Source organism: Hyperolius riggenbachi, chromosome 8 (assembly GCF_040937935.1).
Source record: "Hyperolius riggenbachi isolate aHypRig1 chromosome 8, aHypRig1.pri, whole genome shotgun sequence".
Taxonomy (NCBI): domain Eukaryota; kingdom Metazoa; phylum Chordata; class Amphibia; order Anura; family Hyperoliidae; genus Hyperolius; species Hyperolius riggenbachi.
In genome coordinates, this window is record NC_090653.1 from 63,711,241 (window position 1) to 63,734,947 (window position 23,707).

Sequence of the window (23,707 nt, forward strand, 5' to 3'; positions counted from 1 at the left end):
TCCCATTCCAAACCTGATGTGATCATATTGCTGACGCAATGCATCAGGGGTGGTTCTTCCATGAAGCAACATGAATCATGTGCTTCAGGGTGGCAAGAATTCGAGGGTGGCAAGAAGCAGCTCCCCTCCCCAAATGTCCCCCTCTTCGCACTCCCCGTCTCCCGCTCCCTAGAGGGGCACCGCTTCACTCACCTGCTCTCAGCATTCCAGCGATGGGATCTCTTTTTTTCCAGTCAGTCTGATGATAGAGCACTGAAAATTAAGAATTGAGAAAATTAATCAGTTCAGCATTAGTAAATCAGGTATATTGGCAAATAATCGGATCAGAGGCGAAAAAAAGAAGAAACAAAAGTAATGTGTACAATGCAAACACAAATCAATACATCAAGAGGTGCTCTGCAGAACAACCACCTCTTGTGCTAATGAGAAGTCCTGATGTATTTCAATGGCCTACTTCATCAGGGGAATATGAATAATGCCAAACAATTCAACTATAAGGAAGATTTGGGCAGCTCAGACCAGAAACTGGAGTATATGTATGAGCAAAAAAAGCTTTTTGTGTCTGCAGAATGTGAGGTATACATTGCCTAGTGTTGCCAGGGCTATCCCCAAACATCAGTGGCACGTGCCCCGGATCTATTCTGGGGTGCCCTGGATTAGTGTTGGGCGAACATCTAGATGTTCGGGTTCGGGCCGAACAGGCCGAACATGGCCGCGATGTTCGGGTGTTCGACCCGAACTCCGAACATAATGGAAGTCAATGGGGACCCGAACTTTTGTGCTTTGTAAAGCCTCCTTACATGCTACATACCCCAAATTTACAGGGTATGTGCACCTTGGGAGTGGGTACAAGAGGAAAAAAAAATTAGCAAAAAGAGGTTATAGTTTTTGAGAAAATCGATTTTAAAGTTTCAAAGGGAAAACTGTCTTTTAAATGCGGGAAATGTCTGTTTTCTTTGCACAGGTAACATGCTTTTTGTCGGCATGCAGTCATAAATGTAATACATATAAGAGGTTCCAGGAAAAGGGACCGGTAACGCTAACCCAGCAGCAGCACACGTGATGGAACAGGAGGAGAAGGCCACGCTTTGTGAGACACAACAACCCAGGCCTTGCATGAGGACAAGAAGCGTGCGGATAGCATGCTTTGTACCGCCATGCAGTCATAAATGTAATAAAGATAAGTGGTTCAATAAACAGGGACCACGCGGCAACGCTAACCCAGCAGCAGCAGACGTGATGGAACAGGAGGAGGCGCAGGAGGAGAAGGCCACGCTTTGTGAGACACAACAACCCAGGCCTTGCATGAGGACAAGAAGCGTGCGGATAGCATGCTTTGTACTGCCATGCAGTCATAAATGTAATAAAGATAAGAGGTTCCATAAACAGGGACCGGCAACGCTAACCCAGCAGCAGCAGCAGCACACGTGATGGAACAGGAGCAGGTGCAGGAGGAGAAGGCCACGCTTTGTGAGACACAACAACCCAGGCCTTGCATGAGGTACCGCCATGCAGTCATAAATGTAATAAAGATAAGTGGTTCAATAAACAGGGACCACGCGGCAACGCTAACCCAGCAGCAGCAGACGTGATGGAACAGGAGGAGGCGCAGGAGGAGAAGGCCACGCTTTGTGAGACACAACAACCCAGGCCTTGCATGAGGTACCGCCATGCAGTCATAAATGTAATAAAGATAAGTGGTTCAATAAACAGGGACCACGCGGCAACGCTAACCCAGCAGCAGCAGACGTGATGGAACAGGAGGAGGCGCAGGAGGAGAAGGCCACGCTTTGTGAGACACAACAACCCAGGCCTTGCATGAGGACAAGAAGCGTGCGGATAGCATGCTTTGTACCGCCATGCAGTCATAAATGTAATAAAGATAAGTGGTTCAATAAACAGGGACCACGCGGCAACGCTAACCCAGCAGCAGCAAACGTGATGGAACAGGAGGAGGCGCAGGAGGAGAAGGCCACGCTTTGTGAGACACAACAACCCAGGCCTTGCATGAGGACAAGAAGCGTGCGGATAGCATGCTTTGTACCGCCATGCAGTCATAAATGTAATAAAGATAAGAGGTTCCATAAACAGGGACCGGCAACGCTAACCCAGCAGCAGCAGCAGCACACGTGATGGAACAGGAGCAGGCGCGGGAGGAGAAGGCCATGCTTTTTGAGACACAACAACCCAGGCCTTGCATGAGGACAAAAAGCGTGCGGATATAGCAGCAATGCTTTTTGCCGCCATGCAGTCATAAATGTAATACAGATGAGAGGTTCAATAAACAGGGACCGGAAACGCTACACCATCCCAGATGTTCATTGGTCATGTTACTTGGTTGGGGTCCTGGAGTGTTGCGTAGTCGTTTCCAATCCAGGATTGATTCATTTTAATTTGAGTCAGACGGTCTGCATTTTCTGTGGAGAGGCGGATACGCCGATCTGTGACGATGCCTCCGGCAGCACTGAAACAGCGTTCCGACATAACGCTGGCTGCCGGGCAAGCCAGCACCTCTATTGCGTACATTGCCAGTTCGTGCCAGGTGTCTAGCTTCGATACCCAATAGTTGAAGGGTGCAGATGGATTGTTCGACTCAGCTACGTCATCTGACATGTAGTCCTTGACCATCTTCTCCAGGCGATCGGTGTTGGAGGTGGATCTGCACGCTTCCTGTTCAGTGGGCTGCTGCTGCATGGGTGTCAGAAAATTTTCCCACTCCAAGGACACTGCCGATACCATTCCCTTTTGGGTACTAGCTGCGGCTTGCGTTGTTTGCTGCCCTCCTGGTCGTCCTGGGTTTGCGGAAGTCAGTCTGTCGGCGTACAACTGGCTAGAGGAGGGGGAGGATGTCAATCTCCTCTCTAAAGTCTCCACAAGGGCCTGCTGGTATTCTTCCATTTTGACCTGTCTGACTCTTTCTTCAAGCAGTTTTGGAACATTGTGTTTGTACCGTGGATCCAGAAGGGTATAAACCCAGTAATTGGTGTTGTCCAGAATGCGCACAATGCGTGGGTCGCGTTCAATGCAGTCTAGCATGAATTGAGCCATGTGTGCAAGAGTCCTACCAGAATCCTCATCATCCTCTTGTGAGCGTTGTGATAGTTGTTGTGATGCATCATAGTCGTCACCTTCCTCCTGGTCTGCTTCTGCTGACCATTCGCGCTGAATTGTGGAAGTCCAACGTGCACCGCTCTGGCCCTCGTCAGTGGTGGCATGAAATTCCTGCTCCAACTCCAGCTGTTCCTCCTCCTCTTCTTCGTCATAGCTGCTGGGGCCAGCGTTCCCTGAGGCGGATGGCCTGATGTTGGTACCATCACGCTGATCGTTTTCTCCTTCAGATTCTCCCAGTTGCATCATGACAGCTGTTTCCTTGATTTTCAACATTGACCTCTTCAGTAAACACAGCAGTGGTATGGTAATGCTGACTGAAGAGTTGTCACTGCTCACAAGCAACGTGGATCGCTCAAAATTTTGGAGGATTTGGCAGAGGTCCAACATGTTGGCCCAATCGGATCCACAGAAGCTTGGCAGCTGTCCGGATGCGCCTCGGTACTGCGCCGTCATGTACTGGACCACTGCACTCTTCTGCTCACAAAAGCGTGCTAGAATGTGCAGCGTAGAATTCCAGCGCGTAGGGACATCACACAGCAAGCGATGGTGGGGGAGATTGAAGCGCTCCTGCATCTTGGCGAGTGCCCCCGAAGCAGTACTGGAATTTCTACAATGTTTGGCCACTCGACGCACCTTCAGCAGAAGATCGGCCACGCCTGGGTGTGTCCTCAGGAACCGCTGAACTACTACTTTCATCACGTGCGCCAGGCAAGGGATGTGTGTCAGCTTAGCCAACCTTAAAGCGCGAATGAGATTACTCCCATTATCACACACAACCATGCCCGGTTTCAAGTCCAGCGGTGCCAGCCACAAATCCGTCTGTTCCTTTATTCCCTTCCAAATTTCCTCCCCTGTGTGCTGCTTATCCCCAAGGCAGATCAGCTTCAGCAACGCTTGCTGACGCATGCCAACAGCTGTGCTGCACTGCTTCCACGATCCTACTGCTGCTGGGTTAGCGTTTCCGGATGAGGTACAGCTTTGAGATGCGTTGGAGGAGAAGGAGTCAGAGAGGTAGGTGCTGCTGTTGTTATCCAGTGGGAGGGACGGCGGTGCAGCTGTTTGCGGCGTGGGCAACACCCGCGCCGTAGCAGGTGAGGAATCGCTGCCAGGCTCCACAAGGTTCACCCAGTGCGCGGTAAGGGAGATGTATCGACCCTGTCCGAACGCACTCGTCCAAGTGTCAGTGGTGAGGTGAACCTTGCAGGCAACGGCATTCTTCAAGCTTCGGGTTATTTTGCTGACCACGTACTCATGCAACTCAGGCACTGCAGAGCGCGCAAAGTGGTAGCGGCTGGGAACCACGTAACGTGGGATGGCCACTGACATCATGCCCTTGAAGCTGTTTGTCTCCACCACTCGATATGGCAGCATTTCGCAGGCCAGAAGCTTGGCTATGCTGGCTGTTACTGCCACGGCCCGGGGGTCATTTGCTGGCAATTTCCTCTTGCGCTCAAACATCTCCGACACAGACAACTGAACCGTAGCGCTGCACACGGAAGGGCTGTTGGTTGTTGTGTTTGATGAACACTGGGAGACCTCAAGAGCACTACTCCGGAAAGTGACAGTGTCAGCGTCGTCTGATGTTTGTGAATGTTGTGAACCACGCAATGGCTGGGCTACTGCTGCTGCTGAGGCGGGTCTGGTGGTGAGTCTGGTGAACCCAAGGGAGGCAGTGTTGCTGGTACCCTGTCCTGCCGCGTTTGCCCACAGAGTGGGATGTTTGGATAGCATGTGGCGGCTCATGCTGGTGGTGGAGAGTAGTGTTGGGCGAACATCTAGATGTTCGGGTTCGGGCCGAACAGGCCGAACATGGCCGCGATGTTCGGGTGTTCGACCCGAACTCCGAACATAATGGAAGTCAATGGGGACCCGAACTTTTGTGCTTTGTAAAGCCTCCTTACATGCTACATACCCCAAATTTACAGGGTATGTGCACCTTGGGAGTGGGTACAAGAGGAAAAAAAAAATTTAGCAAAAAGAGCTTATAGTTTTTGAGAAAATCGATTTTAAAGTTTCAAAGGGAAAACTGTCTTTTAAATGCGGGAAATGTCTGTTTTCTTTGCACAGGTAACATGCTTTTTGTCGGCATGCAGTCATAAATGTAATACATATAAGAGGTTCCAGGAAAAGGGACCGGTAACGCTAACCCAGCAGCAGCACACGTGATGGAACAAGAGGAGGGTGGCGCAGGAGGAGAAGGCCACGCTTTGAGACACAACAACCCAGGCCTTGCATGAGGACAAGAAGCGTGCGGATAGCAATTTGCATTTTGTCGCCATGCAGTCATAAATGTAATACAGATGAGAGGTTCAATAAACAGGGACCGGAAACGCTAACCCATCACAGATGTTCATTGTTCATGTTACTTGGTTGGGGTCCGGGAGTGTTGCGTAGTCGTTTCCAATCCAGGATTGATTCATTTTAATTTGAGTCAGACGGTCTGCATTTTCTGTGGAGAGGCGGATACGCCGCCGATCTGTGACGATGCCTCCGGCAGCACTGAAACAGCGTTCCGACATAACGCTGGCTGCCGGGCAAGCCAGCACCTCTATTGCGTACATTATCAGTTTGTGCCAGGTGTCTAGCTTCGATACCCAATAGTTGAAGGGTGCAGATGGATTGTTCAACACAGCTACGCCATCTGACATGTAGTCCTTGACCATCTTCTCCAGGCGATCGGTGTTGGAGGTGGATCTGCACGCTTGCTGTTCTGTGTGCTGCTGCATGGGTGTCAGAACATTTTCCCACTCCAAGGACACTGCCGATACCATTCCCTTTTGGGCACTAGCTGCGGCTTGTGTTTGCTGCCCTCCTGGTCGTCCTGGGTTTGCGGAAGTCAGTCTGTCGGCGTACAACTGGCTAGAGGAGGGGGAGGATGTCAATCTCCTCTCTAAAGTCTCCACAAGGGCCTGCTGGTATTCTTCCATTTTGACCTGTCTGGCTCTTTCTTCAAGCAGTTTTGGAACATTGTGTTTGTACCGTGGATCCAGAAGGGTATAAACCCAGTAATTGGTGTTGTCCAGAATGCGCACAATGCGTGGGTCGCGTTCAATGCAGTCCTAGGCCGAAGAGGTCATAGCATAGGGTCACAAAACCTGTTTATTGGGCAATTTCAATGGTGGCGAGTCTGACGTACATAAATCGCAGCAATGGCCGTTAGCAACGTCTGAATCTCACGAAATGTCTCATGCAGGTAGAAGACATATTGTTAGACTTGGGCTCCAAAGATGGGTTCCCTACATCTCTGCAAACCAGAGTTACAGGGCTCCAAATTTGGTAAAATCCCCCATAGGCTTTCATTGGGCCTCCTATTTACAGTTCCAAAATCTCACATCTTTTCAAAGGGCAATTACTCAGCAGTGGCAAATTTTCTAGCATTGTAGGGACCCTTAGGGGGAACATGACTGGTGAGTTTCGGGCCCCTAGGCCAAAGAGGTCATAGCCTAGGGTCACAAAAACCTGTTTACTGGGGCTATTTCAATGGTAGTGATGGTGACGTACATAAATCGCAACAATGGCCGTTAGCAAAGTCTGAATCTCACGAAATGTCTCATGCAGGTAGAAGACATATTGTTAGACTTGGATTCCAAAGATGGGGTCCCTACATCTCTGCAAACCAGAGTTACAGGGGTCCAAAATTGGTAAAATCCCCCATAGGATTTCATTGGCTCCCTATTTCACTTTCCAAAATCTCACATCTTTTCAAAGGGCAATGGCTCAGCAGTACCAAATTTTCTAGCATTGTAGGGACCCTTAGGGGGAACATGACTGGTGAGTTTCGGGCCCCTAGGCCGAAGAGGTCATAGCCTAGGGTCACAAAAACCTGTTTATTGGGGCTATTTCAATGGTAGTGATGGTGACGTACATAAATCGCAGCAATGGCCGTTAGCAAAGTCTGAATCTCACGAAATGTCTCATGCAGGTAGAAGACATATTGTTAGACTTGGATTCCAAAGATGGGGTCCCTACATCTCTGCAAACCAGAGTTACAGGGGTCCAAAATTGGTAAAATCCCCCATAGGATTTCATTGGCTCCCTATTTCACTTTCCAAAATCTCACATCTTTTCAAAGGGCAATGGCTCAGCAGTACCAAATTTTCTAGCATTGTAGGGACCCTTAGGGGGATCATGACTGGTGAGTTTTGCCACTGCTGAGCCATTGCCCTTTGAAATGGTGTGAGATTTTGGAACGGTAAATAGGAGGCCCAATGAAAGCCTATGGGGGATTTTACCAATTTTGGACCCCTGTAACTCTGGTTTGCAGAGATGTAGGGACCCCATCTTTGGAATCCAAGTCTAACAATATGTCTTCTACCTGCATGAGACATTTCGTGAGATTCAGACTTTGCTAACGGCCATTGCTGCGATTTATGTACGTCACCATCACTACCATTGAAATAGCCCCAATAAACAGGTTTTTGTGACCCTAGGCTATGACCTCTTCGGCCTAGGGGCCCGAAACTCACCAGTCATGTTTCCCCTAAGGGTCCCTACAATGCTAGAAAATTTGGTACTGCTGAGCCATTGCCCTTTGAAAAGATGTGAGATTTTGGAAAGTGAAATAGGGAGCCAATGAAATCCTATGGGGGATTTTACCAATTTTGGACCCCTGTAACTCTGGTTTGCAGAGATGTAGGGACCCCATCTTTGGAATCCAAGTCTAACAATATGTCTTCTACCTGCATGAGACATTTCGTGAGATTCAGACTTTGCTAACAGCCATTGCTGCGATTTATGTACGTCACCATCACTACCATTGAAATAGCCCCAATAAACAGGTTTTTGTGACCCTAGGCTATGACCTCTTCGGCCTAGGGGCCCGAAACTCACCAGTCATGTTCCCCCTAAGGGTCCCTACAATGCTAGAAAATTTGGTACTGCTGAGCCATTGCCCTTTGAAAAGATGTGAGATTTTGGAAAGTGAAATAGGGAGCCAATGAAATCCTATGGGGGATTTTACCAATTTTGGACCCCTGTAACTCTGGTTTGCAGAGATGTAGGGACCCCATCTTTGGAATCCAAGTCTAACAATATGTCTTCTACCTGCATGAGACATTTCGTGAGATTCAGACTTTGCTAACGGCCATTGCTGCGATTTATGTACGTCACCATCACTACCATTGAAATAGCCCCAATAAACAGGTTTTTGTGACCCTAGGCTATGACCTCTTCGGCCTAGGGGCCCGAAACTCACCAGTCATGTTCCCCCTAAGGGTCCCTACAATGCTAGAAAATTTGGTACTGCTGAGCCATTGCCCTTTGAAAAGATGTGAGATTTTGGAAAGTGAAATAGGGAGCCAATGAAATCCTATGGGGGATTTTACCAATTTTGGACCCCTGTAACTCTGGTTTGCAGAGATGTAGGGACCCCATCTTTGGAATCCAAGTCTAACAATATGTCTTCTACCTGCATGAGACATTTCGTGAGATTCAGACTTTGCTAACGGCCATTGCTGCGATTTATGTACGTCACCATCACTACCATTGAAATAGCCCCAATAAACAGGTTTTTGTGACCCTAGGCTATGACCTCTTCGGCCTAGGGGCCCGAAACTCACCAGTCATGTTCCCCCTAAGGGTCCCTACAATGCTAGAAAATTTGGTACTGCTGAGCCATTGCCCTTTGAAAAGATGTGAGATTTTGGAAAGTGAAATAGGGAGCCAATGAAATCCTATGGGGGATTTTACCAATTTTGGACCCCTGTAACTCTGGTTTGCAGAGATGTAGGGACCCCATCTTTGGAATCCAAGTCTAACAATATGTCTTCTACCTGCATGAGACATTTCGTGAGATTCAGACTTTGCTAACGGCCATTGCTGCGATTTATGTACGTCACCATCACTACCATTGAAATAGCCCCAATAAACAGGTTTTTGTGACCCTAGGCTATGACCTCTTCAGCCTAGGGGCCCGAAACTCACCAGTCATGTTCCCCCTAAGGGTCCCTACAATGCTAGAAAATTTGCCACTGCTGAGTAATTGCCCTTTGAAAAGATGTGAGATTTTGGAACTGTAAATAGGAGGCCCAATGAAAGCCTATGGGGGATTTTACCAAATTTGGAGCCCTGTAACTCTGGTTTGCAGAGATGTAGGGAACCCATCTTTGGAGCCCAAGTCTAACAATATGTCTTCTACCTGCATGAGACATTTCGTGAGATTCAGACGTTGCTAACGGCCATTGCTGCGATTTATGTACGTCAGACTCGCCACCATTGAAATTGCCCAATAAACAGGTTTTGTGACCCTAGGCTATGACCTCTTCGGCCTAGGACTGCATTGAACGCGACCCACGCATTGTGCGCATTCTGGACAACACCAATTACTGGGTTTATACCCTTCTGGATCCACGGTACAAACACAATGTTCTAAAACTGTTTGAAGAAAGAGCCAGACAGGTCAAAATGGAAGAATACCAGCAGGCCCTTGTGGAGACTTTAGAGAGGAGATTGACATCCTCCCCCTCCTCTAGCCAGTTGTACGCCGACAGACTGACTTCCGCAAACCCAGGACGACCAGGAGGGCAGCAAACAACACAAGCCGCAGCTAGTGCCCAAAAGGGAATGGTATCGGCAGTGTCCTTGGAGTGGGAAAATTTTCTGACACCCATGCAGCAGCACACAGAACAGCAAGCGTGCAGATCCACCTCCAACACCGATCGCCTGGAGAAGATGGTCAAGGACTACATGTCAGATGGCGTAGCTGTGTTGAACAATCCATCTGCACCCTTCAACTATTGGGTATCGAAGCTAGACACCTGGCACAAACTGGCAATGTACGCAATAGAGGTGCTGGCTTGCCCGGCAGCCAGCGTTATGTCGGAACGCTGTTTCAGTGCTGCCGGAGGCATCGTCACAGATCGGCGGCGTATCCGCCTCTCCACAGAAAATGCAGACCGTCTGACTCAAATTAAAATGAATCAATCCTGGATTGGAAACGACTACGCAACACTCCCGGACCCCAACCAAGTAACATGAACAATGAACATCTGTGATGGGTTAGCGTTTCCGGTCCCTGTTTATTGAACCTCTCATCTGTATTACATTTATGACTGCATGGCGACAAAATGCAAATTGCTATCCGCACGCTTCTTGTCCTCATGCAAGGCCTGGGTTGTTGTGTCTCAAAGCGTGGCCTTCTCCTCCTGCGCCACCCTCCTCTTGTTCCATCACGTGTGCTGCTGCTGGGTTAGCGTTACCGGTCCCTTTTCCTGGAACCTCTTATATGTATTACATTTATGACTGCATGCCGACAAAAAGCATGTTACCTGTGCAAAGAAAACAGACATTTCCCGCATTTAAAAGACAGTTTTCCCTTTGAAACTTTAAAATCGATTTTCTCAAAAACTATAAGCTCTTTTTGCTAAAAATTTTTTCCTCTTGTACCCACTCCCAAGGTGCACATACCCTGTAAATTTGGGGTATGTAGCATGTAAGGAGGCTTTACAAAGCACGAAAGATCGGGTCCCCATTGACTTCCATTATGTTCGGAGTTCGGCCATGTTCGGCCCGAACCCGAACATCTAGATGTTCGCCCAACACTACACGTGACCCGTTCGGCCAATCACAGCGCTAGCCGAACGTTCGGGTAACGTTCGGCCATGCGCTCTTAGTTCGGCCATATGGCCGAACAGTTTGGCCGAACACCATCAGGTGTTCGGCCGAACCCGAACATCACCCGAACAGGGTGATGTTCTGCAGAACCCGAACAGTGGCGAACACTGTTCGCCCAATACTAGTGGAGAGGTTGTTAATACTTGCACACCTTGCAAATCGCCATGGTAACATCCTCAGTGCAGTCTTCAAAGAAAGCCCAGACTTTGGAGCACCTGCCTCCTTGCTGGCGATTTCTGTTTGCTCCTCTTTTGCCTCTCACTTGAACTTCCACGCTTGTGGTGCCTGAAATTGCGCGCGCCTACCTTGTGGCACAAGGCGAACTCGTGCAGCAGTGGGTTCTTCAACAGACTCATCTGTGCTGCTGCTACGACGGCGATGTTCTCGTTCACAAACAAAATCTGGGTCTCTGTCCACATTGTCCATACCCTCCTCTTCCTTTTTCTCAAACTCGTCATATGTCATTGTGGAGGGCCGCCGCCATGGAGTAGAGCTCCCCAGAACAACCTCTGCGCAGCTCACTCCAACGTCGTCTTCCAGATCTTGTCGGCCGACCTCCTGCAATTGCAACCCCTCCTGCCCAACTTGCTCTGGAATTTGGGTTTCCGAGTCCTCCTCGGACTCGCCTTGTATTTCAGTGCGCGGTGCATTTCCCACAGTTAATCGTTGTGAATCCGGGCACAACATTTCTGGCTGTTCCTCCATTGACCTTTGAAAGGTGGAAGTTTGTTGGGCTGGGAATAGCTCCTGCGAATACCTCATTGTGTCCTGAGGTAATTCATCGGACTGGTTATCTGGCAGTTGTGTGCGTGGTGTCGCTGCCGGTCGTGTCAGCTTTGTGCCCACTGGCTCCTTGTAACTGGCTGAGGACTCGGACCTCGTGCGTGATGTGCTGGTGCTGCTTAACCCACTGCTGGACGCTTGAGAGGTCATCCAAGTAATTATCTGGTCCTGTTCTTTTGGATCTGTGAGGGTTGTTGTCCTGGACAACATGGGCGGTATTGAGTGGGTTTTCTTGGGTGCTCCCCTGTGGCCTGTACGTGAACCGTCAGGGGAAACACCTCTTCCCTTGCCCCTTCCTCTTTCACCGGATTTCTTCCTCATTTCACTTATCCTTACAGTACACGCTGACTGGCAGCAGTACAGTGGCAGTACAGAAATGCTATACAGTACCACTATTCCCAGCAGCGACACAGAGCACAATGCTATACAGTGGCGGGTGAGCGGTGTACCACTATTCCCAGCAGCGACACAGAGCACAATGCTATACAGTGGCAGGTGAGCGGTGTACTACTGTTCCCAGGCCCAGCAGACACAGAGTGGAAGTAAACACAATGCTATATAGTCTGGCTGAGCGGTGTACACAGAGTGGCAGTACACACAATGCTATAAAGTCTGGCTGAGCGGTGTACACAGAGTGGCAGTACACACAATGCTATATAGTCTGGCTGAGCGGTGTACACAGAGTGGCAGTACACACAATGATATATAGTCTGGCTGAGCCGTGTACACAGAGTGGCAGTACACACAATGCTATATAGTCTGGCTGAGCCGTGTACACAGAGTGTCAGAAAACACAATGCTATATATAGCGTGGCTGAGCGAGGTGCACAGTGGCAGTACACACAATGCTATATAGTCAGGCTGAGCCGTGTACACAGAGTGTCAGTAAACAATGGTATATAGTCTGGCTGAGCGGTGTACACAGAGTGTCAGTAAACAATGGTATATAGTCTGGCTGAGCGGTGTACACAGAGTGGCAGTAAACACAATGCTATATATAGCGTGGCTGAGCGAGGTGCACAGTGGCAGTACACACAATGCTATATAGTCAGGCTAAGCCGTGTACACAGAGTGTCAGAAAACACAATGCTATATATAGCGTGGCTGAGCGAGGTGCACAGTGGCAGTACACACAATGCTATATAGTCAGGCTGAGCCGTGTACACAGAGTGTCAGTAAACAATGGTATATAGTCTGGCTGAGCGGTGAACACAGAGTGGCAATAAACACAATGCTATATATAGCGTGGCTGAGCGAGGTGCACAGTGGCAGTACACACAATGCTATATAGTCAGGCTGAGCCGTGTACACAGAGTGTCAGTAAACAATGGTATATAGTCTGGCTGAGCGGTGAACACAGAGTGGCAGTAAACACAATGCTATATATAGCGTGGCTGAGCGAGGTGCACAGTGGCAGTACACACAATGCTATATAGTCAGGCTGAGCCGTGTACACAGAGTGTCAGTAAACAATGGTATATAGTCTGGCTGAGCGGTGTACACAGAGTGTCAGTAAACAATGGTATATAGTCTGGCTGAGCAGTGTACACAGAGTGGCAGTAAACACAATGCTATATATAGCGTGGCTGAGCGAGGTGCACAGTGGCAGTACACACAATGCTATATAGTCAGGCTGAGCCGTGTACACAGAGTGTCAGTAAACAATGGTATATAGTCTGGCTGAGCGGTGAACACAGAGTGGCAGTAAACACAATGCTATATATAGCGTGGCTGAGCGAGGTGCACAGTGGCAGTACACACAATGCTATATAGTCAGGCTAAGCCGTGTACATAGAGTGTCAGAAAACACAATGCTATATATAGCGTGGCTGAGCGAGGTACACAGTGGCAGTACACACAATGCTATATAGTCAGGCTAAGCCGTGTCCACAGAGTGTCAGAAAACACAATGCTATATATAGCGTGGCTGAGCGAGGTGCACAGTGGCAGTACACACAATGCTATATAGCCAGGCTAAGCCGTGTACACAGAGTGTCAGAAAACACAATGCTATATATAGCGTGGCTGAGTGAGGTACACAGTGGCAGTAAACAATGCTATATATATAGTGTGGCTGAGCGAGCGGTGTACTACTGTTCCCAGCAGCGACACACAATGACTGTGGGGGACCCTGGCTAGCGTGGCTGGAGAGCGAACTACCCTGCCTGCCTACCCAAAGCTAAACCCACAGACAAATGGCGGAGATATGACGTGGATCGGGTATTTATTTACCCGAACCACGTGACCGTTCGGCCAATCAGAGCACGTTCGGGCCCGAACCACGTGACCCGTTCGGCCAATCACAGCGCTAGCCGAACGTTCGGGGAACGTTCGGCCATGCGCTCTTAGTTCGGCCATGTGGCCGAACGGTTTGGCCGAGCACCGTCAGGTGTTCGGCCGAACTCGAACATCACCAACAGGGTGATGTTCTGCAGAACCCGAACAGTGGCGAACACTGTTCGCCCAACACTACCCTGGATGTCCCCCAGGCAGAGCAAGGAGGCAGTACTCACCTTCAGCTGCTTGGCCTCTAGATTCTGCAGACATCTTCTCTTCTAGGCTTCTCCCCCTAGTGTTTGAGAATGCTCCTAGCATCTGATTCTCACTGCCTATTTATGTAATATGCTGCATTTTTTTTATTAATGGAGAGGGAGCTTCATCCAATCCAACATTTTGCTGGGTAGGCCTACTTAGACCGCTGTTAAGTTCATGTAAATTTGGCTATACCCATGACCACACCCACATTCTGGTGCGTGGCCCCATCCATTTTTCAACTGGAGTGCCCAAAAGTGCCCCAGATCTCTTAGGATCCTAGCAACGCCCCTGTTGCCAGGGAAGATCTACCAATGAATGGGTTCTACTATGGCTGGAGGTTTAGTCGTGATGACAAGGCTGGTTCTAGACTTTCTGATGGAGCCAGCACCCCAGCCTGATTGGTTGCATGCCAAAACTCCCCTTCTGACTGATCTCTCACCAGTGATGGGGTTTTACCTTAGCATTGCTTCAATACGAGGCATATAATAACTGACACCTCACCTGCTTATGATGTCATAGAAAAGGGGGCAAGTGCCACCGCTCGAATGAGGACGGGTATTTGGGGATGTGAGGATGAGGAGGGTAGGAGGATGCAGGTGGCCCAAACTGTTCATCCAAATGTCGCCCCCCAGATTTTGCCACCTGAAGCACGTGATTCATGGTAGGTCCGGCCCAGAGTGACGATGTGGAGAATTGGAACAAGGAAGAATCCCAATAGAATTCCCCCAAAACATACAGATAGATTCATTAGTCGCCATCCCCCCCCCCCCCCCCCCAATTTGCCAAACGATCATTTACAAACGATTTTTCTATTAAATGATCGGAAATTATCATTTGGGACCACTAACAGGCAAAAATCCCCCAACCAACTTGATCAGATTGATAAAAATCGATTCGATTTTCGGATCAATACCATCAATCAGATCAAATGGGTTAGAAGATTTTTCTCCATTAGTGGTCCCAAACAATAATTTCCAATCGTTTATATCAATAATCCTTCGTAAACGATCATTCAGCAAATTGTATCATTAGTGTCCGCTACAATAACAAACATTACTGACTATGGCGGACTATGGCAGGGTTTAGATTGTGAGCTCTTCTGAGGGACAGGTAGGGCTAGATCACACAGGCTCCTGCACGGCAGTAAACGCAATGTTCTTGGCAGATGACAAAAGCAGCCTTTAACCCTTTAGCAGCCAATTTATTTAGAGGATTCCAAGTGCTCCAGGCCAATTTATTTTAGCACTGTTTTATTTCTTAGTTGTTACATTTCCTGGCTTCTAATTAGTACTGCTGTAATGCGTATTTATGGCCGCTTGTCACTAGGGGGCAGTGTGAGACAACAACAGAGGACTTCTGCTTTCAGTTTCTATATTTTCTGCTGGCAGAGAGAGAGACATCAAAGCGTTCCAATAATTTACAACACAACCAGTTCTGCTGACTGAGGACAAAAGCAGTGCACTTATCTCAAACGAGATAACTCTATTGAAGTTGCTAATGGGTTGACAATGTTCAAGCGTTGTCCATTCAAATAAATGGAAGTGTTTTTCAAATGATGGGTTCAGCCTTTCGCGCTGTTGACATAAATGCCACAGTTGGTCCTGTCATCTCATCTTGGATGCTACATGTACCGCCCAAGATGGCTGCGTTCGAGTACTTTCATGCCCCTCCTAAAGGACTCAAAATGCAACGACGATATGGTGGGAACCAATGCTAAACCCTTTTCTGCTTAGCAGTATTAAAGGGTTTAAGGCTGGTTTCACAGTGGGCCGTTACAGGCGCACGTTAGAGCAGCCTGTAACGCACCCCACCGCACAGCAATGAAAAATCAATGGGCTGTTCACAGTGCCCACGTTGCGTTACAGTGTAACGCTGCGCCATAATATAACGTACTGCATGCAGTACTTTGTAAGCGGCAGAGCCGCGTTAGACTGTTTGCACGTGCTCAGTAATGTTGGGGAGGAGCGGAGAGCGGCCAGGCACATGGCTAATTAATATTCACTGCACTCAGTGACGTGCAGTGTTTACTTCCTGGAGCGGCTGCTCTGTGCGGCGATTGGCCGGCGGGACCACATGATGCCGCATGCGTCCAAGAGTGCGCATCACGGCATCACGGACGCCAGAGTGAGCTGCACAACGCGGCTCACTCTGACGTCCAAAGCAGAGAGCACCAGGCGTTGCGTTAGGGGCACGTTGTGCGACCATAACGTCCCCTAAACCGCAACGTCCTGGTGTGAAACCAGCCTAAATCACCTATTTTGATCAGCCAGCCCCAGTGCATTTAGGGATATTCCATTGTCGGTCGCTGGAGTAACATCCGTGCACTCTGACCTTCAGAACGCAGAATGCATTACTCCCATTGTAACGTTCTTCATCTCTCGTACGGCATATAGAAGTTGACATTGTTGATATAAGGGGACAAAGAGCCAGCTAATGCAATATTCAGGTGGGTGTCTAACGTGCCGATTACTCCATTATATAAAGTGGAATCACTGAGGATAAGACTAGTTTTCTGCATTATATAACCATTACTGCTTACAGCCCCACTGGTATCTTATAATAAGCACTAAGAAGCGATACTGCAACTAACTAAGCGAGAAGGTGTCATTATTTATAAAAAGAATTAAGCAATGTGGGACTTAAATAGGTCTCTTCGAGTGGATTTTTAAGATGTATAAATGCTGCTTTTGGCTTGTTTTAAATGTGTTAAAGAAAATTATCAGGTCTATTTTGAGGCACACGATTCTTTATCCTATAATAATAACTGCGGCGCGTTGCATTTCCTAGGAGGCGCTGATAAAACCGCAGGCCGGATTATTCAATTTAATGTACTGACTTCTCGCAAGATGCTTCTAAATTAACTATAAATCTCGCGGACACGTTCGCAGGAATGTTTGATGAGGGTCAGGGCGCGTGTTGGCGACATTCTTTTAAACCGGTGACACGCGGGCCCAATTTACTAAGGCGTCTTCGGAGATCTCCGAGCATCTCGGGATGAAATAAACGATCCGGCAAAAGCGACACGGATTAATTAAAAAGCGTCTGCTGTTATGCGGTGAAAGATCGCGGGCCCTCTCCTGGGTAATCCTGAAAGATAGCGGGGGTTGCTGAAGGATTAGAAAATAAGCACTAGGTTGTAGTTTCCTCCAAGTGATTGCATTTATTTTAAGAGGAATTGTAGTGAAAATAATGTTGTGAATAAAATTGCTAATTTTTCTAAAATATTTATTAATTAATGATTTAGTCAATGTTTGTCCATTGTACAATCTTTCCCTACCCTGATTTAAATTCTGAAATGTATCACAGATGGTAACATCTTTAGGGTGCGTACAAACATACAATCATATGCACTTTCCTGTGCATTTATGCTTTGGAAGTAGATACAGGTAGTCCTCAGTTAACGAACGAGACAGGGACTGAAGGTTCATTCTTAACCTGAATACGTTCTTAAGTCGGAACGCTGTGCTATCTCTGTCCCCTTTGCCTCCTATGTGCCCTCCTTTGGCTCCAGTGTCCCCCTATGTGCCTCTCTGTCTCCCTCTGTGCCTGTTTGTCACCTTCAGAGCCTTTATTCTCCCTCTGTGCCCCTCTATGTCCCCGCTTCTGTTTGTACCCCCTCCATCCCTGTTTGTATCCACCCTGTGCCTCTGTACCCCCTCTGTGTCTTTGTTTGTACCACCTGTGCCTTGTACTCCTTCTTTGCATCTGTTTGTACCCCTTCTGGGCCTCTGTTTGTACCCCTTGTGCCTCTGTTTGTACCCCCTATGTCTCTGTTTGTACCCCCTCTGTGCCTCTGTTTGTACCCCCTCTGTGCCTCCATGTGTATTCCCCTGTGCCTCAATGTGTACCCCCTGTGCCTCTGTCTCTGCTCTCCTCCTCAGTTTGTACCCCCTCCCCCATGCCTCTGCTTTTCCCCCTCCCTTGTGCCTCTGTCCCATCTAGACTTGCCTTCCAGCCTGAGTCCAACGCTGTTTGTCCTCCGTTCTCCGCCTCCAGCTCCCTCTAGCCGGAAATGACGTCATTACGACGGGATCAGGCCTTTTGTATCGACGGGTTGTTTGTAAGTTGGGCGCTCATATGCCAAGGACTACCTGTATGCTTACTATGTTTAACCTCTTGAGGACTGCAGGGCTAAACCCCCCTAGTGACCAAAAATTGGCCAGTGCAGCTTTAAGGCCAAGCTGCAGGGCCGCACAACACTGCACACAAGTGATTCCCCCCCCCCTTTTCTCCCCACCAACAGAGCTCTCTGTTGGTGGGGTCTGATCGATACCCCCATGTTTGTTTTTTTATAATAAATATTATTGTTTGTTTGTTTTTTTATAAAAATCCCTGTTTCTTTAAAACCCTTCCCTCCCTCCCTCCCCACAGCCAGCCAATTACGGCGATCGGCTGTCATAGGCTTCTGCCTATGAGAGCCGATCGCTCTCTTGTCCCCCAGGGGGACAGCCGTGTCACACGGCTGTCCCCAGTGCAGCGCTGCTGCTGATCGCAGCGCTGCACAGTGTAAATAAAATAGACGGCGTGATCGCCGTCTAACAGTCTCCCGAGCGGCAATAGCCGCTCGGCGACTGAAGAGGGGGCGGAGCTCCCCCTCCGAGCATGAGATGCGCGATCTCATGCAAATTACAGCCCCAGGACATTACGCTAATCGGCTGCCGCCGCGGCCACGCCCATCGGCGTGACGCGGTCGGAAAAAGGTTAAGTAGGTTAAAGGCCCAAAAGCACACCAGAAGGAACCCAACCGAGGTGGCCGATAACGACCCCCTCTGCCAAGAATCCATGGCTAGGAGTGCTCTGCGCATGCGCAGTAGCAATTTTTACTTACATAGTAAGCCCAGAATGCACCCAGTTCAGTCTTTAGAGAACCGTGCATGTGAAGGACTCTTACAGCGACCGGCAGCGCGACCGCTGAAAGGAAGAAGAGGATGCCGCGGGACCTCACTGCCTATAGGGGGCTGGAAAAAGCCCCAGGAAAATCCAAATGTATTTTTCAGGGCACTGCTCATGGTCCCTTTAAGGGATTTTGCATGTGTTTACTGCTATGTGGCAAACTAGTGTCCTCCCAGCCTACTGGTATACTTTCAGTCCATTAAGTGAATATCCATTGCATGTTTCTATTTTCATATTTAACTCTGAAAACAAAAAAAAAGAATGATGATTTTAGTCATAATATATCACAATGTTAACTAAAACTAATTTCCAGGTACCTCTTAAGAATCAACATCTTCGGCAATCGAGAGATTGGTCCAATTCTAACCTCTACACGCTTGCATAAAATTAATGCACAGTGTGCCTCAAAAATTATTTCCACCTCACTGCCCATCTCTGTTGTTGGAAAACATTTATTAGAATATCACGTAGTGAGTGACCTGGCCATGACATAAAAAACCTGACAAAACAGCCACTGCACAGTGAAGGATGACGCTGTAAAACACTGAATAGGGTGGAATGAAAAGGAATGACAAATTACTGGTAGGCAGGGGAGGGAACGCTCCCAGCCTGGCTGACACGGTTAGGGTTTCGATAATGCAGTCACAAGTACAGTATCCTTGGATTTTTTTGGTAGCAAGAGAAAACAGCATAGGCTGAGGGTGGCCGAAAAGGGCGCCGCCACAGACGCTAATGCAATTATGGTTATTACGGCAAAAAAAAGCAGAGAAAAGGGCGCTGCGATAAATATCGTTAACAATATTAGAACATTAAAGTTTTTGAGGTACCGTATGTTATCGTTGTAGAAGTTTGCAATGTTATAGTTTTCATTATATTATTTCTTTGTATGTACGATTTTATGTTACCAAAGATATTACCGTTTCTATGTTTCCTGTAGAGGAAGTGGTTAGGGTTAGGCACCACCAGAGGGATTGGTTATGGTTAGGCACCACCTGGGCGGCGGTTAGTTTTAGGCAACACCAGGGGGGGGGTTAGGGTTAGGCACCACCGGGGAAGTGGTTAGGATTAGGCACCACTGGGGGTGGGTTAGGCACCACTGGGGGGGTGGTGGTTAGGGTTATGCACCACCTGGGGGTTGGTAAGGGTTAGGCCCTACTGGGGGGATGATTAGGGTTAGGCGCCACCAGCGGAGTGGTTAGTTTTAGGCACCACCAGGGGTGGGTTCTGTGTGAGAGTAGGGTTGGGTTAAGCTGTATTGTTGAATTACGTAACGATTTTTAACGTTAATATCTTTTTGTTATTATTTCCCGTCTGTTTTTACAATGGTATTTATCGTTAACCAAGTTTGACAATGATGTTTATCGTTATCAGATTTCGTTATCCATTGCCACCATTTCGTTATCCAGACGGGCTCTTTTTTCACGGCGCCCTTTTTTCATGCACGCATTTTTCCCATAGATATAATACAGGTAATAGTCTAATGACTCGGGTCTTTGGAAAACTTATAGCAAATTTGAAGTGAAAATAATCTTACCGGTATGAGATAATGAATTATATGTGTAGTACGGATAATAAATAGAACATTAGCAGCAAAGAAAATAGTCTCATTTTTTATTTTCAGTTATATAGCTTTATTTATAAAGTTACAGTTTAGAATCTACACAAAATCGGGCTTTTAATCTGTAAAACAGAGTAGAGCTAAGGACCCTTCGAACTTCCCTGCATTAAAATAATTATCTCAAGCTGTCTCCTAGGACTAGTTAACAATGTGATGAAATTTTGCATTTTACAGTGATTGAGATTCACAATTTCTGTTCAATAGAATGAGAATCACAACACAGTCACCCCCCAAAATGCTACATGCAGCAAATTTGCAATTTATGCAAATTGCATTTGCAAGCCCTGCAGTGCAAATAATCCCATAGGGATGCATTAGTCACAGTGCTTGCTGATTGCTGAGTTCCACCAAGTTGGTACGATAGCTCAGAGAAGCTCTTTTTTGCATAAAAGGAGGGGGGACACCAAGAGCCCAATAGTGTGATATTGTATAGATGAAAATTAATAATGAGTAATAACAATTTAATACTCACAAACCAGGGTTACCATTAGGCAACCACTGTGAAGGCAGGTGGGGAGATTAACCTGACCCCACTCGGGATTAAAAGTCGCTCTCTGTAGATGGGAAAAATATGGGTACAACCCTCCACCAAGGGTGGACTTAGCAATATGTAGAAGCTTTCCAGAGGTGCCAATAGAATAAAAGTCACTTAAACGAGCTTAAAACCGATGGGGCAGTGGTGGACCTATCCCATCCATGTGGACAAAGCAAACAAAGGAAGGACTGTGGCATCACCAGTCAAACAACAATTCATTTATACTCCACAGTTAAAATAGGCAACGCGTTTCACGGGCTCAATCCCGCTTCATCAGGCCAATCAAAAAGGAGCATACAGCTTATCAGCATCAAAACCACACTGAGCGCCTCTGTCATATAGTATATTTGCGCTTCAGATTTGCTTTAGGATACCTGAAGTGGAGGAGTATGGGTATTTGAATTTGCATTTAGAGTTCTTTCACACTATGCATTTTGCATTGTGATCGGATGACTGTTCTGACTCTAAGCTGCATAAATCTGCATGAAATTAACATGAAATCTGCATCAATTAATAGCCTCTCATTAAACCCCCTCAAACACAAAGCATCTCTACATACAGCTATCTGCTACACTGCCATCTACAGTCCACTAGAAGAACTGCAGCTGTTGCTGTTGTGTCAACATCACTTTTCTTTCATCTTCTTGATCTGAATAAATCCATAACAAGATACATGACTGATTGCATAACAGGTGCCCATTTGTGCTGTCACCTGCAGGCATGATCCAGATCTCGTGCATGTCAGCTTCTCTTCCCGGCGACATGAAATGCCCCCTTGCTAAACAAGGCACTGCCAGTAGTGATTTGCAATTGCGAATTTCCGTAGAGTTATGTGATAATTGATAGTTTTATATGAAACTTCTCAAACTCAGGGAACTCTCTGAACTGTAATAATAATCTGTGATAGGCAAGGCTCAGCCTGCCCATTTCTGACAGTTACAAAAAAAAATAGAAGAAAACAAAACAGAAGGGATCGTATTTAGGACAGGAAATAAAGTCACACACACACTTCTTGCACCATATACACTCACTAATTCGGTGTTTGACCTCCTTTCACCCTCAGAACTGCCTTGATTCTACGTGGCATTGATTCAACAAGGTGCTGAAAGCATTCTTTACAATGTTGGCCCATATTGATAGGATAGCATCTTGCAGTTGATGGAGATTTGTGGGATGCACATCCAGGGCATGAAGCTCCCGTTCCATCACATCCAAAAGATGCTCTATTGGGTTGAGATCTGGGGACTGTGGGGGCCATTTTAGTACAGCGAACTCATTGTCATGTTCAAGAAACCAATTTGAAATGATTCAAGCTTTGTGACACGGTGCATTATCCTGCTGGAAGTAGCCATCAGAGGATGGGTACATGGTGGTCATGAAGGGATGGACATGGTCAGACACAATACTCAGGTAGCCCGTGGCATTTAAATGATGCCCAGTTGGCACTAAGGGACCTAAAGTGTTCCAAGAAAACATTCCCTACACCATTACACCACCACCAGCCTGCACAGTGGTAACAAGGCATGATGGATCCATGTTCTCATTCTGTTTACGCCAAATTCTATCAAGACTCATCAGACCAGGCAAAATTTTTCCAGTCTTCAACTGTGCAATTATGTTGAGGTCGTGCAAATTGTAGCCTCTTTTTCCTATTTGTAGTGGAAATGAGTGGTACCCGGTGGGGTCTTCTGCTGTTGTAGCCCATCCGCCTCAAGGTTGTGCGTGTTGTGGCTTCATAAATGCTTTGCTGCATACCTCGGTTGTAACGAGTGGTTGTTTCAGTCAATGTTGCTCTTCTATCAGCTTGAATCAGTCGGCCCATTCTCCTCTGACCTCTAGCATCAACAAGGCATTTTCGCCCACAGGACTGCCACATACTGGATGTTTTCCCCTTTTCATACCATTCTTTGTAAACCCTAGAAATGGTTGTGCGTGAAAATCCCAGTAACTGAGCAGATTGGGAAATACTCAAACCGGCACTATCTGGCACCAACAACCATGCCACGCTCAAAGTTGCCTAAATCACCTTTCTTTCCCATTCTGACATTCAGTTTGGCGTTCAGGGGATTGTCTTGACAAGGAACACATCCCTAAATGCATTGAAGCAACTGCCATGTGATTGGTTGATTAGATTGTTGCATTAATGAGTCCTGCTGAGCTATCTGTCTACAGAATAACACAGAAACAAGCATGCAGCTAATCTTGTCAGATCTGGCAAAAATCTCAGATACACCTGATCTGCTGCATGCTTGTTGCGGGTCTAGGGCTAAAAGTATTAGAGGCAGAAGATCAGCATGATAGCCAGGCAACTGGTATTGCTTAAAAGGAAATCAATATGGTAGCCTCCATACACCTCTTACTACAGTTCTCCTTTAACAATGTGTGAGGTGTAAAGTTTGAGCCTAAAACTTTTATTTTTTATCGTCTCTGGTACACTGTAAAGTGGAACTGAAGATAGATTTAAAACAAACTGTTTTACTTACCTGGGGCTTCTGCAAGCCCCCAGCAGCCGTCCTGTCCTGCGCCGGTCCTTCACAAGCCTCCGTTCTCCCGCCGCCGCTCCATTCAGTTCCACTGGCCAGCGCAGCCCTGCCAGGCGTATCGTTTTCACATGTTCCTGT

The 23,707-nt window shown here is 47.5% G+C and overlaps 1 protein-coding gene across 29 annotated transcripts in view; it reads right to left on the minus strand.

Moving 5' to 3' along the window:
* Positions 1-23,707, minus strand: part of LOC137528845 (leucine-rich repeat and fibronectin type III domain-containing protein 1-like protein) — a 688,143-nt gene that overhangs the window by 197,080 nt on the left and 467,356 nt on the right. Inside the window, exon 1 of one of the 29 annotated variants that reach the window (XM_068250514.1) lies at positions 193-245. The exons of 27 other annotated variants lie outside the window; for them this stretch is intronic. The gene's annotated coding sequence lies outside the window, so the exon portion shown is untranslated. Of the gene's footprint in view, positions 1-192; positions 246-23,707 lie in introns of those variants that run through there. One more of the 29 variants, XM_068250510.1, reaches the window with a different exon arrangement.